Raw genomic sequence first — 15,372 nt, 5'->3', positions numbered from 1 at the left:
GACCTCAGGAGGGCACCAGGGCCAAGCTGCCCCACCCCCTTCCTGCCCAAGTCCTACCCCGCCAGGCCCACCAGCTTCTACTCTCGCGACAGGCCGAGGCGTCGTGACGCATGCGCTCTTCTTACCACGAGGCTCGAAGTGACGCGCGCCCCATCCCTTCGCCGGACTCTCTGCCCCGCCCCTTCTTGCAGGGCAGCTACTTTGGCCCTCATCTCTGTTCTCTTCCAGACTCGGTCCTGCTCACACCTCGCCTCCGGTCCTATTCACAGTGACTGCAGAACAGCTTCAAACCCTGCAGACCAACATCCCGCGCTCCCGTGGTGGCGGTGGTGATAGGCGGGAGCAAGGGGGGTGTGGTGGAAGAACAAGGCGGGATGTGGGGAGGTGGCAGTTGCCTCTCGCTCACTTCCGGAGGACGGGCGGAAGTGGCTGCGGCGGATGGTGGGAGGGGGGGAAAGGAGCGCGAGGGGAGGGCCTGGCCGCCGGGGGTCGAGGGGGTGGGGCCTGGGCCAGCTTTCGGGACCTAACCTGGGGCCTGGACTCTGCTCTCGGGAGGGCCGAGGCTTCCTGCTAAGACCGGGCGGGAGGGATCCAGGTAACAACTTAGCGCAGATTGGGCGAGGGTCGTTCGGGCGGCAGAGAGGTGGGTGTCAGAGTCTAGAGAGGGTCGCTGTGTCACTCCCTTCCTCATTGAATGCGGAGCACTGGGTTCCATGGAGGAGGGTGGGAGGAGTTAAATTTTGGGGGCGGGGGGGTTCATGTGAACGCCACGCCCCTACAGGAAGGAAGGGTGTGTGTGTGTGTGTGTGTGTGTGTGTGTGTGTGTGTGTGTTTAGTAATAAATTTAGAAGGGAGGGGGCGACCGGTGTGTGTGTGTGTGTGTGTGTGTGTGTGTGTGTGTGAGCGCGCGTGTGTGTGTTTAGAATAAACTTAGAAGAGAGGGGGCGACGCGGGTGGGCTTCCGGACTGCAAAATTAGAACACTGTGCAGCTATTGCTGGCAGGACTCAGGCCTCTGTTCCAGGAGAGTGCTCTCAGTGGCCTCGGGAAGGAGTTTGACTGAGATTGGGAATTCCATCCCTGGCACAGTTTTGGATGCAGAGGGGGAGGCGAGGGTGAAGGGAAAAGAGCAAAGAATGCATGGGGAAGGTGCCAGCATCTAGGTCTGGAATGGATTTAGTTCATTCAGGGAGAGCTGGACGATGAAAACACTGAACACTCTAAGAAGCTTGGGAGATGTAGGAGATTAGTGTATGGTAATAACAAGACAAGAAGGAGCTGGGAGGAGGATGTTCTTTTCTATATTTCTTAGAAGACCATCTACATGCATTGTTAGTGCTTTTGGTATTTTGATGATAGAGCAGAGTAAAAGAATAGTTAAGAAGTCTTAGGAATCCATTTGGGCATATAATAGATTAGAGAGTGTCACAATGTTTAAATATTCCACAGGTTAACACTGAAATCAGCCTTCTGGCCATGCTGGTTCTATGGCCTGTTTCTTCTCATGAACCCCAGCAGAAGACAGAAAGGCCAGTCCTCACAGTGGATGACTTCCCTTCCCTGAGCAAGAGATGGGATAGAACCTGGGATCTGCCCAACACCAGACTCTGAGCTTAATAAGCCAGCTGAATGAAGGAATGTAACAGACCCCTGGGAGGGACACTGAACCCTGCATTGGGGGGGGAGGGGCCTGGACATACCCCTTCCCCCCCAGACTCCTCCCCCTCAGAGTCCACTCAGCCATGGACTTTGGACCTGGATAACAGGAGAGAAGCTGCACTTTGTTTGGTGTATCTGATTTGGGATTCAAAGTTTTTGAAATGGAGTACTGGAAGGGGGTTTGATGATCTCCAGGGGAGCCGCTGAGAGAAGAGAAGAAAGGTAAGGTTCTTGTCTCACTTCCCACTTGGTGTCTTACTGCTTTTGTGCAGAAAATGTTGAGTGAGGGCAAGTCTGGGGATGCTGCCATTTATGAAGTGCCTGATGAGAACCCTTACTCTGATGGGTACAGAGGAAGCTTCACCTCTCTTTCACTCTCTTAGAGAGGCTGTTCCCAGCCTCTCTTTACCCAGGCAGAAGGAGTATCTTGTAAGGGGTTGTAGGCAATGGCAATTGTGAAGTCAGGCCCAGGAGAACATGAAAATAATTTCAGCTTCTGAAGAGAGGCTTGGTTAGATTATCTATAAGAGTCTTTTGAACACTGAGTCAACACATTTAGGGCTAAATAAGACTAGAACGGATTACCCAGGCAGAAGGAGGCTGCTGTGTATTGGGGAACTAATTGAATAGAACTGCCTTTGAGGGGGAGGGTAGAAAATGGTCTAGATAACTTCCTAAGTTGTCTTTCTCCCTTCTCCCCCTATAAGGTGTTTAGACCATGAAATCTCATGCAGATAACAGGGACAGAACACAGGTTTGAGATCAGTTGGATTTTTGTTCTAGCTCTTGCTTTCTTAGTGTGCAACCCTAGATATGTTGGTTTAAGCTCTGCCAGTGTTCTGTTCACCTGCAAGATGGAGATAAGTAACTTTACAGGTCCCTCACAGGTTGTTACAGGGAGCAAACGAAATGATAGATTTTGGAAAGTATCCAGGGCCATGTACTTATGAAATAGTACCATTGACATTGCTTGATAATGCTTGCATAATTGTTATATACAAAAAAACCTCTGAATTAGGAATTCTGCTCTTTTATTGAATTAGTGTACTGGTAAAAGCCTTGGATGTCCTCAATTAAAAGCCTACCCTGAATGTCTCTTAAACAATACCTGAATCATCAAGTGGCAAAGGTGATTGAGGGATTCTAGCCCTCAGGGTTCTCCACACTTATGATAAGTGTGCCTCTTTGAGGTAGCAGTTTAAAGAGGGGTGGAGGAAAGATAAATCTAAGGGCCAAGTGTGTATTTAGGAGACTGAGCTCCATTTCTTGGAGTAAGTACTGGCCTTTTCTTCCTTTGCCATATCCTGGTATTCTCTCTTGCTCTTTTTTTTTTAAAGAAGGTGTTGTTTCCCACTTTATTATTTTCTTTAAAGTTTATTTATTGTGTGTGTGAGAGAGAGCATCAGCAGGGGAGGGACAGAGAGAGAGGGAGAAAGAGAATCCCAAGCAGACTCTACAATGTCAGCATGGAACCCTGATGTAGGGTTCAATCCCATGAACTGTGAGATCATGACCTGAGTGGTGAACAAGAGTGGCCACTTAACTGATTGAGCCACTCAGGTGCCCCTCTCCTGTTCTTTTAGATGACAGTTTTTTCAGACTGTTATCTCTTAGCCCTTTATATTTTTGCAGGCTCCGTTTCCACTTAAAGCAAACCTGTTCATAATTACCTTCTTATCTCCTTCCCTTTCCTACCTTGAACTCCAGTTTATCTATGCCAGATACCTGCTTTTCACAGCGACAACAAACAGAAAGGAGATGTGTTGGGAATTTTGATAGATAGTGGGGTATAATGGCCTGGTTGTGGGGCAGGAAGCTTGGCTTCTAGCATCTCTTTGCCTCTTACTGGCTGTGTAACCACCTGAACCTCACATTCATTGGGGGCTGGAGGCAATAACTAGGTTCATTTGCAAGCTGAAAATCCTGTATTTATAAGTTAGTTTCTTTTTTCCTGTCCTTTCTTTCTTGCCTGCCTTCCCCCAGTAGTGAGCTGTTCCTTCTCTGGGGCAGCCCCTTTCAGGCCGAGCTTCTACTTTAGAAGGTCTGGATTTCAGGGTGGCATGTCACCTCCTTCAACTTGGCCCAGCAAATTCCTGATGCCAGTCTTTGCAAGGGATATGTGGTCCCAGGATGCGTCTGCAGCCCTCTTCTTACCTGGAAGGCCTGTGAGTGCTTCGAAACACTTAAAGTACCACAGAGTTGTGCTGTGTTTGTAGTGATGTTATGTGAAATGTCCAGGCTATTGTGTCAGTTTTCCATCACCACATTGTTGTGAGGAAGAGAGAGCAGGGATTATTTCCCCAGTTGTATGTAAGGGGAAGCTGCAGAAGTCCTGAGCACAAAGGGTTTGCCTAAGTGTGGAGAGGCAGACCCTGTAATCCCCTGCCCAGTTCTGTGCTGCTTTTACAGCATCTGACCTGTCAAGGGCCATCTGGATTCTGCTGTAAACTTTCAGGGAGGGGAATTCAGTGCCCTTTCAGACAGCCTCTCTGGTAAGACATATTTCCTCCCTAGACTGAGCCAGAATTCCTCTCCCGTCATTTCCACTGAAAGCACTAGTCCTGTGCTCTGCCTGATCCTGTCATGAGACAGCCATTGGCCTTCTCATAGGGTTACCAGGATGCTCAGGCCACTTAGCCAGGACCTTAAGACTTAATGATAGACTTAACTAAAAGTTGTGTGTGTGTTTTAACTGAATTTATTTATACCATTCTGTCTTCCAAAAGGAATTGCATAGAGCTAACCAAAAGTTCCATTTCACAGACATTGCTGACTGGTCATTGATCTTGATGAGCTGTGTTTCTAGGTCTCCATGGGGAGTGGGAATGTTGTGAGAAGGGGAGAGGGAAAAACAGACACAACACTGATATAAAACTTTGATTTTACTTCTTCTGATGGTTTCCAGCAAAGATCTGTCTTAAGTTCAGAGCATGAATTCTTTCCAAATTGTAAAAAGTTTCAGGATATCTTAGGCATGGTTTCTGGGAGGGAAGTTGGAATAATTTTCACTTCCTTCTCTTTATCTCTCCAGTCCTCTTTTGGAGGTAGTAGGGGTGGGCAGGATACAGTATTTTCCCTTCTAATTTTCTCTTATCTTGTGACCAGATCTTTGGATTTCTTCCATTTTCAGATATTCGAATCCCAGTTTCATTCCCAGAATCCAGGCACCTATCTCCTTATTTCTGCCCTTTATCTCCTCCATAGTACCTCCTCATGAAATGTCCATCAAAAGCCTGGGCCTTTTTTCCCAGATCAACTTGGCACTTACCACCCTGGCTTCTTGCCTCTCATACCAAATGTTTTCTCTTGTTTTCATCCAAGAATTCAGCCCATCCCAATTTACTAACCAGGCTCTTTCTGCTTGGGACAGTTCTTTTGCAGTTGGGGAATTTCTACCCTAAGATCTTCCTGTGAGCCTTGGAATTTCAACAAAGGACAGTAGTCACTGGGTGTGAGTTATAGTGCACAAACAGTCCCCCATTCTTTTCCCCATTGAGCTGCCTTAGATAGAGAAGGATTATTGTTAGAGGTGGGAATGTGACATCTCGTGGGCTGGTTGGTCTGCTCTACCTTTCAGCATCCCACTGTGTCCTTTGTCCTGGAGGGTGATTTTAGCTCCTGATATCTTGGATCTGCAAACCAGTGTTTCCCAACTTTCTACAGTTTTAGGAATTATCCTTTTCCTTCTTACTTTGACATGGAGTGTGAGTGTGTAGGCCTTCCATATTCCCCAACTCCCTTCATGAGGAAAACAAAGAGAGGGCAGAAGTGCAGAGACCATGGCTGCTGGCTGGCACATGAGCGTGGGCTTGCATTTCCTACCATGGTCCATGAAATCAGCTCAGCTGGAATCCTTAGACACACACACACACACACACACACACACACGTGCGCGCGCACGTGCATATACACGCATGTCCAGCCTCTGAGGTGTCAGCTCTTTTCTCACTTTGCTCCTTCAGGCTAGTCTCCAATTGCTTCTACCAGGACTTCCCTCCTGCCCCACTGTGCACTTGTCTTGTTGGACACACAGCCATCTCAGAGCAAGGGAGCATGATAGGAAGGAATGAGTGCCAGCTATGGAGGCAGGGATGCCTGGGTTTAAAACATGGCCATGCTCCTCACTAGGTCTTGCAACTGTCAGCTGGTTGTCACTTACCCTTGATATTCACACTCTTGATCTGAAGAATAGAATGATTAATGTACACTCTTCAGAGCTTCTAGGAGGGTCCTTCATGAGGAGGCCTCTGTGCAGTTGGTTTATTTCCTCAGCCCCAGGCATGGGGTGCCTTTTGGGCATGCCCTGCCTTTTTGTTTCTGGAGAACCCTGGTAATTCCTAGTTTCATGTAGAAACAAGTTAGCAAAATCAGTCAGTAACTACACACTGCTAAGTTTCTGCCTGCTATGTGCTCTGGAACACAGGAGGGAAGTGGTTGGGGGGAGGGCCTGTTGCCTGCAGAGTGTGTCCTGGTCACATGGTAGGGCTGGCCCTGGACTCAGTCCTTTTCAGAAAAGTCATGTGCTTGAGTAGCCAGTAGTTCTAAGTTCTCCACCCTCACTTCCCAGGGTCAGATACAGACATCAAGGCTCTTCCAGGGTGCTCCCTCACCCCCTTTCACAGGGCTACCACAAAATCCTGTGATTAAGTCCTTTACTCCTTAGGTCTGATGGTTCTTACCCCAGGAACAAGTCTGTCTCTGCTCTTGTACTTAGAACTAACAGCTCTCATTCCCCACCTCGAAAGGAAAAAAACAACAAAATGGAAGTATTTAAAAAAGAAAAAAAGAAAAGAAACAACAGCTGGCCCTCTTCTGCTTTTGGCAGCAGGTGTTTCCTCTCTGGCTTCCTTTTTGGCACCCTGGTTTTTGTTCTCATAGCCCTCCACCCTGTGACCTATTGCCCCCAACTCCTCCTTCCCGGAAGCCAGCGTTGAGCAGGTTGCTGAGAGCTGGCCCCAGACGCTTGGCCTTGGATTTGGTGAACGCACCCTCCGGCTGCCTGGCCTTACCTTAGCCAGGGCTTTCCCCTTCAATTCCATGAGGCTCCAAGCTCTGGGGCTGCGAAGGGGAAGACTCCAGACGTCTCCACTGGAGGGGTCCGAAGGTGTGGGTGGGGACCCGTGGGATTGCGATTGGGAGAAGGGAAGGTCCCTGTGGTAACAGATGCCAACACAGGGCCTCCTGAAGTTCAGAACCTCGGAAAACTTGGGATGCTCAGCCATCAAGTTCTGAGGAAATCCAGGGTGATTGCTAAGAGTCGGGCGGAGGGAGGAGGCGGGCCCGGGAAAAAGGGGCCGCTGGCGAGTGAGGGCGGCCGGTCCCGCCCCTCGGCCCTCCCCGTCCCGCCCTTACCGGGGAAGGGCCACGTTGCTCGCCCGGCGGGCGGGTCCGGTTCGTGTAGGAAGGGCCGGCCGGGAGGAAGGCGCCGGCGCCGGCACCCGCGCGAGCGCCTGGAACGCGCCGGGGCACCGGGATTGTTCCCCGCGCCCCGGGGCGGTCCAGGTTCAGGGCCGGGAAGTTGGGAGGACCTGGTGAGTAGGGGCCTGAAACGTCGGCGTCTGTCCGCTCTGAGGCTTGTCCCAGGGAGGGCATGGAGGTCCAACTGAAGGAGGCCCCGCGGGAGTGGAGAGGGCGCTCCAGGAGTTCAGGTCCCGGCTTGAGAAGCTGCTCCTCTCCGAGCACTTCGTGTTCCCCGACAGCCCTGGTGCCCGGGAGCCTCAGAGAGGACTTGGCCCGGCCCGCCCCGGGTTTCGGTCGCGCACCCCTCTCTAGCCGGGAAGTCGAACTCCGCGTTCCGCTCTCGGAATCCGGGCCTCCAGCTGTTGGAGGGAGGGCGGGCAGGCTCCACCGGGAGGGAAGCGGTTGTGAAACTCGGCCTTAGGGCGTACGTGGGTGCACGGCCAGAGGGGGTGGGATTGCTGCAGAGGGTTTGGGGAGCGGCAATGGGAGGTGGCCTTTCCCCAATCCCCACCCAGCGTCCCTTCCACTAGGGTTCTTTCTCCTCAGCCTCCAGGAAGAATTGACACAATGTGAAAATACGTAAACTGGAAAGAAAACTTTTTCCTCCTGTTAGCTCACGTGTGTGGAGTTGGGGCCTCCTGAGACGTGCAGGCCTTCCCCCCCTCTCCCCCGAATCTTATAAACTGTGGAGCAGAGGGGCTGTGTGGCCAGCTGATCTGTGTTTGTACTGAACAGTGAGCCCCAGGGTGAGGCTCCACCTTGGTTAACCCTTGATCCTGTGGCCTGTTTAATTACTCTTTGCTTTAGGTCGTCCCCAAATGAGAGATGCAGCTTTATTTTCTGTCGTTTGTAATAGTTTTCAGACCACGGAGCCTTTTCTCTTAGATGCTTACATCCCGAGTCTGCCTCTCATTGTGAATCACCCCTGTGTGACCCCATTATTGGAGACCATTGCGCTCTCCTGGATTCCTGCTTCTGTGTCCTTCTCTCAGAGTTAGTATTGTAGTTATGTTTAACCTCAATGGCCTATGTGACAAGTTAAACTAATTTCCTGTTTGGGACATTGAGGAGATTGTTGCTGTCCTTTTCATCATTAGAAACCAGGGAACGTGGAGAAGAGCCAAATCAACTCTATCCCTGTTCAAATTATGGGAACCAAGGAACAAGTGGGTCAAGTGACCTGCCCAAGGTTACCTGGTTTCCCAGGCCATCATGCTTTTTGCTACACCAACATCATACTTTTAGTGTTTTCTTTTTCAGGATGAATAACCCGCATCCCTTCCTCCTAGGTCTTATTCTGTAAGTTCTTGAATTACTTAGTGTATCTTCTCTGACTTCTTTTCATTTCTTGTGAAATTATGGAGCCTTATACATGATGCAAGAGTCTAGCAGAGGGCTCATAATGAAATTCAGTTTGGTCTCCATTATCTGTGGTGTATTCTATCCTTTGGGTTTTTTAGGCAGTGCTTTTTAACATACTAAGCAAGATAAAGATAGAAGGGAAAGCCTGTCAACATTCCTTCAACTTGCATACTTTTTTAAATCTAAGTATGACTTCTCCATTATTGCTCACAAAGAGAAGTTGACTATCCGGTGTTCTGCTGTTTAAGGGATATTTTTGCCAGAGATGGAGGACTAGCTACAGAGGTAATACCATGGAATCAGAGTGTTAGGGATCTCACAGCTTCTAGGCAGTCCTTCAGAGGAAGAAATTGAGACCCATAGGGATTGGTGGGATCTGCTTATAGCCTGCTGAGGGTTTTATACACCCAAAATGCTCACTCATCTTGCACCACAGTGCAGATGTCTTTGTACTTGGTAGTGTGGATCAGATGTGTCACTTGGCTAAAAGAGTGTAAAAATTCTAGCAAATCAAAACTAATTTTGATTTCTGTGCCTTGCAGGCAAATGTCATTAATAACAGAACCTCAGGAACTTGGGTCAGGGTTAAAAAGACTATTGTTCTATTTTAGAAAAGGAAGGTGTGGCAGATTGTTTTGTCCCAAAATAGTCACCCCATCAATATCCCATTCCACTTGTTGTTACAGTTGGACTTTGTTCTCACCCACCAGTGGTGGGATCTGTGGTTTTTTCCCTTTGAGTATGGGGAGGCAGTCATGATTCTTCTGACCTATGAGTAGGCAGAAGTGATCCAAGACTAGATCATGAAAAGGATATAGTCTCACCTGGTTTACTCTCTTTCTTGGAACACTCATCTTTGGAACCCAGCCATCAAGTTCAGAGGAAACCCAGGCCACGTGAAGAGGCCACGTGGAGGTGTTGCAGCCAGCACTTCAGTTAACCATGCTAACATCAACCTGCAGACATGTGACAGAATAAGCCTTTAAGCCAGGCCCCAGCTTTTTGAGTCTTCCAGCTGAGGTCCTAGACATCATGGAGTAGAGACAGGTCATCTCCTCTGTGCTTCACTGTCCAAATTCCTGACCTGTTGGAACTATGAGAGAGAATAAATGATTGCTATTGATTTAAGCCATTAAATGTTTTTATTCAACAATAGCTTCTAATAAGGAAAGGAATATGAGTTGAGGCAGGCCTCAACTTGGACTTGGGGCGTGAGCACAGAGGACAGGAAGAACACTGGGCTGTGCTTATCAAAGCTACTTAGATTCTCTTTTACTCATTATTTCAGATACTTTTTGCTGTATCTCAAATCACATCAAAATATTAAAGCTTAAAACAACAGAATCATTTTATTACTATCTTAGCTATGTGGTTCTTGGTCATAGTCTTTTATGCAGTTGAAGTCAGATGTGGCCAGGGCTGGGATCAAACCTTTCAGATGCTTGCTGTCTACTAGAACCTTAGTTTGGGTTGTGAGCTGGAATACCTATAGGTGTCCTGTCCATGTGGCTTGGGCTTCCTCTAATCATTATGGCTGCATTCAAACAGGCATCTCAGGAGCAACAGGTGGAAACTATTGCCTTTCATGGACTAGTTTTGCAAATCCTGTATGGTTACTTTCTCCATAGTCACAGATCAAAGAGAGGGAACATAGACCCCATCTCCCCCACCTCTAGTGGGAGGAATGGCATTACATCTTTGTAAGAAAAGCATGTGGGATGGGTTATGTGGTGATCATCTTTGGAAAATGGAATCCTTCAGTCTTGTGCTGCTGGTTTGGTCTTCTTTCTCCCTGATCTAGCTAATAATGCAAGCAGTCCCCCATCTAGCCACTTGAACCTCATACATGTGCCAAGAGTTGTAATAGGCTTAGAGGTCACAGAGACTTTTTCCTAAGGAGTAAGGTGAGAGGCATGTAAGCACAACCACAGATTTTGTTACAGTGTGGAGGGGAGAAACAGGAGGTGTGGAGAGAGTGTGGTGTGAGTGTAGTCGTGGGAAGGCCTGGCTGGCTCTGCCTGGGATGTTATGGATGTGTTGAGTGCTTGCACTGGGGCCATAGGTAATGTCTCAAGATGAAGAACAGCTGGAGCAAAGACTGCAGCGCATACAAGTGTACTCTTTGGGGGAAGTAAGTAGCTTGCTGAAGCCAGAGTGTGGGGTTCATAGGGTTAGGGATTGGAGGTGAGGTTGAAAAAAGGATGTTTGAGATAATTTTCTGTGAAGGCCTTGCATGTCATAATGAATTTGAGTTTTCTGTGGGCAGTGGTAGCTTCTGATGGTTTTTAAGGCAGGTTAGTGTTGTGACGAGGTGTGCACTTTAAGAAGGATGCTCTGTTGCTTTTGGGAAGGTTGCTTAGAGGGAAGTGAGATTAGCGATGGGTAAACTAGCTGAGAAACTATATCAAGAGTTCAGGCTTAAAACAGTATTTCATAAGGAAAGAGGGTTCAATTTAAAGGTTTGTGGGCTTGAAATGGAACTATGGCAGTGAATGAGTAGCTGTCTCTTACATTTTCATAATTCTAAAATGGGCTGGATATGTTTCAGAATTCAGGATTTTTTTGGATTTTAAAAAGATGATCTAGTACGTTTATGATGTAGTATAAAATGTGGAACAGCACACCATAATCCAACATTTTGGTTTCTGTGGCAAAATGTATAAATAGTCTCACTAAATGAGATAAATAAATGCTATAAATAGTCTTACATTAGATCACATCAGATTTCACCAAAGGTTTTACTGCCAAATGAGTGTAGAAAACTCAATTTTTTGGTGCTTTTTGGGCTTGGGAATGGCAGTTAAGGAATTGTGGGTGAGTGACATCCACACAATAGTCACTTTTTAGGTCATCGGCAAATCTCTTGATGGTCCAAGATCCTAGCACAGCTGCTTGGCTGCAGTAGGGGAGCTGGTCCCATCCTGAATAGCTTGTAGCTGAGGGAACTTTATAGATCTTGAGCAAGAGATTGCACTGATGTCAGTGTTTGTGAAGGGGAGATAGACTTCATATTGTCTGATACCTTCCCTGGCAGAGACATGAGTCAGAGTACACCAAGTGAAGGAGAGAGGGAAGATCAGACCAGTCATACAGGTACGTGCAAAGGCCCTGAGGCAGGCTTATGTGTTTGTAGCCCAGAAGGATGTAGTAGAGTGGAGCAAAGAGAGCCAGCCAGCTAGAGAGGGAACAGAGGAATAAGTGGTTAGCATTTATATCACAACTGGGCACTGTTCTAAATACTTGACGCAGATTATCTCACCCAATCCTTACGGCAACCCAGTGATTGATTCCTATCTTATTATTATTATTATTTCCATATTAGAGGTGAGAAGATTGAGTTTTAGAGATGTGAAAAAACATGGGGTGGTACCACACATTGCCCTGAGCTGTTTGGCTTGCCCTTGTTACTCCTGATGGTAGGACTGAGAGCGGCACTTTCTGGATGAGTGTGTGGGCTTGCTGGCTACAGGCTGGGCTGGCCCTTGGTGCTTTATCACTCCTCAGTCACAGCCAGCTCCTGGGGAGTGCATGTGCTTGTGTATGCACACACCATTCATTAACTTCCATATAGAGCAGAGGATCCTGTCCTGGAGATATGTGGAGAAGCAGTAGGAAACTGCTCTGGGACTCTGGGTAAGTTTGTGTAGAGAAGCAGTGGAGCCTGGGAATAGGGGTATTGTGTTCTCTTATGGAAAGAGGAACAAGTTCTGTTTTACAATTTAGAAAAAATGGTCATAGTCTGGCAAACTAAGGCCTGAGGGCTAAAGTAGAGGCCTGGACTGGACTGGAACAGCGGTTTCCTGTGGGCTATCCAGCCACTCTTAATGTTTACAGATTTGCTAAGAATCCAGTCCTCTGAGGGACTGAGAAAATTGCTTTGATCTGCATGGCTTAGAAGGTTAGGTGAGCAGAGGCCTCTGGAAGTGGATGTGGGCCACCTAATTCCCAATGTCTGGAGATGAGTGAAGGCTTTTACTTGTCATCTGCAGGGTTGTGAGGATGGTGTCCCTTGGGGTTTTACACCAGTCTGAGAGCTTGCTGGTCTGAGGTGGCTCATGGATAAGTCAGAGATGGTTCTGCTCCTCCAGCCTTGAGGTAACATTTCAGATGATAGAATTCAGTCTCTTTTCCTTCCTCCATCCCTTTATCTAAAGACTTTTCCTGCCTAGTCAGTTAGGAGGCAGGAGAAATACCTCCCTATTTGGGGGATAGGGAATCCTGGCCGTAAGATTGGAGGGAAAGTTCCAACATGGACCACATTGTGGCAGCAAGGAAGAAACTGGAAATCTGTTGTCTCTCTCTTTTTCTAGGAAACCTTGATTTGTATATGAGCACTGACAACATGGGAATTTAATGATACAGTAAAACGGAAATGGACCTGAGTTTTCTGAGGAGACTGGTGCTATGGAGTTGTGGGGTAGATGGTTTCTCAGAGGACAACATGTGGTGGTGGTGCTGGCAGGGACTGGGGTAGTCCCCCCAGAAGGGAGACAGAATCTAGGTTCCTTTAGAGACCCTTCAGGATCAATACTTTGGTCCTTTAACACTGGATCTGCCTGCTCAAGAACCCAGAAGTACAGAGATGAGATCTGGAATCTGAGATTTTGGTGGCTGTGAGGCAAAGGGTAACTAGCAGAGAAGCCCAGATTTTTTGGTGGCTGTGAGGCAAGGGGTAGCTGGCAGAGCAGCAGGGCACAAGAGGGCACATACCTGAAGCTTTAGGATGTGAAGGGTATAGACCAGAAGTGGGAAGGCCAGGGACAGAGTTGTGTGGATTGTTATGGCAGCTACCTGGGAATTGGAGGGTATGGTAGATTCTTCCAAATAGTGGGTTCTGATAGAGTGAGAGGGTTGGTAGGACCATGCCTTTTTCTTGTAAGATGTGTGTCCCAGTCCCTTCCCAAAGCCTGGCAGACAGCAGGTGTGTGATACATGTCATTGAATGATTAGGGAGTTCAGGACAAAGGGATTGTTTTAGTTGCCCCTACTGATGTGCCTAACTTGGGCTATATTGGACAAAGCTAGTCAGAACTTTGGGCCATGTCCCCATATCGATTTTAAGAAACTTTATTTGGAAATAAATTCAAACTTACAAAAAAGGTGCAATAATTAAAATGGTATAAGGGCACTTTTAATCCCTTTACTCAGATTCACCTATTAGCATTTTGATGCATTTGAGATCTCTCTCTCTCTCTCTCTCTCTCTCTCTCTCTGTATACATGATATTTGTGTTCTGAACCATTTGAGAAGTTGCTTTCTTGGCTCTCCTAATTACTTCAATCTAATTTACCTAAGAATTGGGATATTATTTTCCATGACCACAGTATGGCTCTCAGTTGATCAACACTGATACTTTGTCTATATTCCAATTTTGTCATTTAACCCAATATTGCCTTTTTTTTTTTTAAAGAAAAAGTTTTATTGAGGTATAATTGACATAGAATAAATTGCATCCATACCCGCAAAGTTTCCTCTTGTTCCTTTGTGATACCTCCCCTCACTGTCCTCATTGTCTCCATGCCTAGGCAACCATCGATTGGCTTTCTGCTACTATAGATTATTTTATATTTTCTGGAGATTTATTTAAGTGGAATCAGTGTATGTGCTCTTTTTTTGGCCATTCACATATCACAGTTATTTTGAGATTAATCCATGTGTTGTGTGTATCAGTAGTTTATTCCTTTTTATTACTATATATTATTCCATTTTGCAGGTAAACCACAATTTGTTTATCCATATTCCTCTGTTGATTGCCTTTGGGTTTCTCCCAGTTTTTGGCGATTATGAATAAAGCTGCAAAAACATTCCAGATAATTTTTGTATGGACATGTGTTTTTATTTCTCTTGACTATATATATAAGAGTGGACTTGGTGGTATGGTTGTCTTCTGTTTAGCATTTTAACAAACTGCCAGAATGCTCTGAAAGGACATTAGTTCCATACCTCATACTATATACAAAAATTAACTCAAAATGAACCTAAATGTAAAACCTAAAACTATAAAACCTAAAAAAGAAAACAAGGAAAGATATTTGTGATTTGGGCAAAGATTTCTTAGATACAATGCCAATGGCATGATCCATAAAAGATAAAAACCCCTGATAACTGATTATCATTAAAATTAAGAACTTGTGTCTTTCAATTGACACTCTTAATACAAGGACAAGGGTTTGAATTTTTGTGTCTGATAGGTGAGAAATTCTTAATATAGTTTAATTTGCATTTTTCTGTTATAAGTGAACTTGAATATCTTTTCATATGTGTAAGGACCATTTCAGTATCTTTTTGTGAGTTGCCCTTGTCTAAAGACAGAGTTTTGGCTTTTTACCTCCTCAGTGTAAAAGTTCTTTGTCTCTTAGGGTATTGGCTTTTTATTTGTATATTTGTGTGTATATTGCAGATATTCTTCCCCAGTTTGTCTTTTGACTTGGCTAATGGTGTTTTTATCATGCAAAAATGTTTTATTTATTACTGCATCTAGATTTTGAATCATACTTAGAAAGCCTTTCTCCCTACCCAGGTTATAGAGGAATTGACCCATATTTTCTTCTAGCACTTGTATAGTTATATTTTTTATATTTAGATCTCTAATCCACTTGGAAGTTATTCTTTTGCACAGATGTAATTTTATTTTTCCAAATAGCTATATAGTTGTTATAACACTCTTAATAAGACATTTTTTGCCCTAGTAATTTTAAATATCACCTGTATCGTATATTAGGTTTCTACATGTTTTGGGATCTATTTCTGTAATTTAAATTGTATTCCTTTGGATAATCTATTTACCTACTATTATCACATAGTTTTATTTATTTATTTATTTTTAAATATATGAAATTTATTGTCAAATTGGTTTCAATACAACACCCAGTGCTCATCCCAAAAGATGCCC

General features: G+C 45.9%; 1 protein-coding gene across 7 annotated transcripts in view; it reads left to right on the top strand.

The window, feature by feature from the left end:
• The first annotated feature begins 239 nt into the window (after nucleotides 1–239).
• MGAT1 (alpha-1,3-mannosyl-glycoprotein 2-beta-N-acetylglucosaminyltransferase) overlaps nucleotides 240–15,372 on the top strand; it is a 20,519-nt gene continuing 5,386 nt past the window's right edge. The window contains exons 1-2 of one of the 7 annotated variants that reach the window (XM_049648366.1): nucleotides 240–329; nucleotides 1,449–1,880. The gene's annotated coding sequence lies outside the window, so the exon portion shown is untranslated. The other 6 variants (XM_049648367.1, XM_049648363.1, XM_049648364.1 and 3 more) reach the window with 6 other exon arrangements.

The sequence above is a fragment of the Panthera uncia genome (genome assembly GCF_023721935.1).
Source record: "Panthera uncia isolate 11264 chromosome A1 unlocalized genomic scaffold, Puncia_PCG_1.0 HiC_scaffold_17, whole genome shotgun sequence".
Taxonomy (NCBI): Eukaryota; Metazoa; Chordata; class Mammalia; order Carnivora; family Felidae; genus Panthera; species Panthera uncia.
The sequence above is the reverse complement of the archived record's forward strand: the minus strand, read 5'-3'. Positions and strand labels throughout refer to the sequence as shown.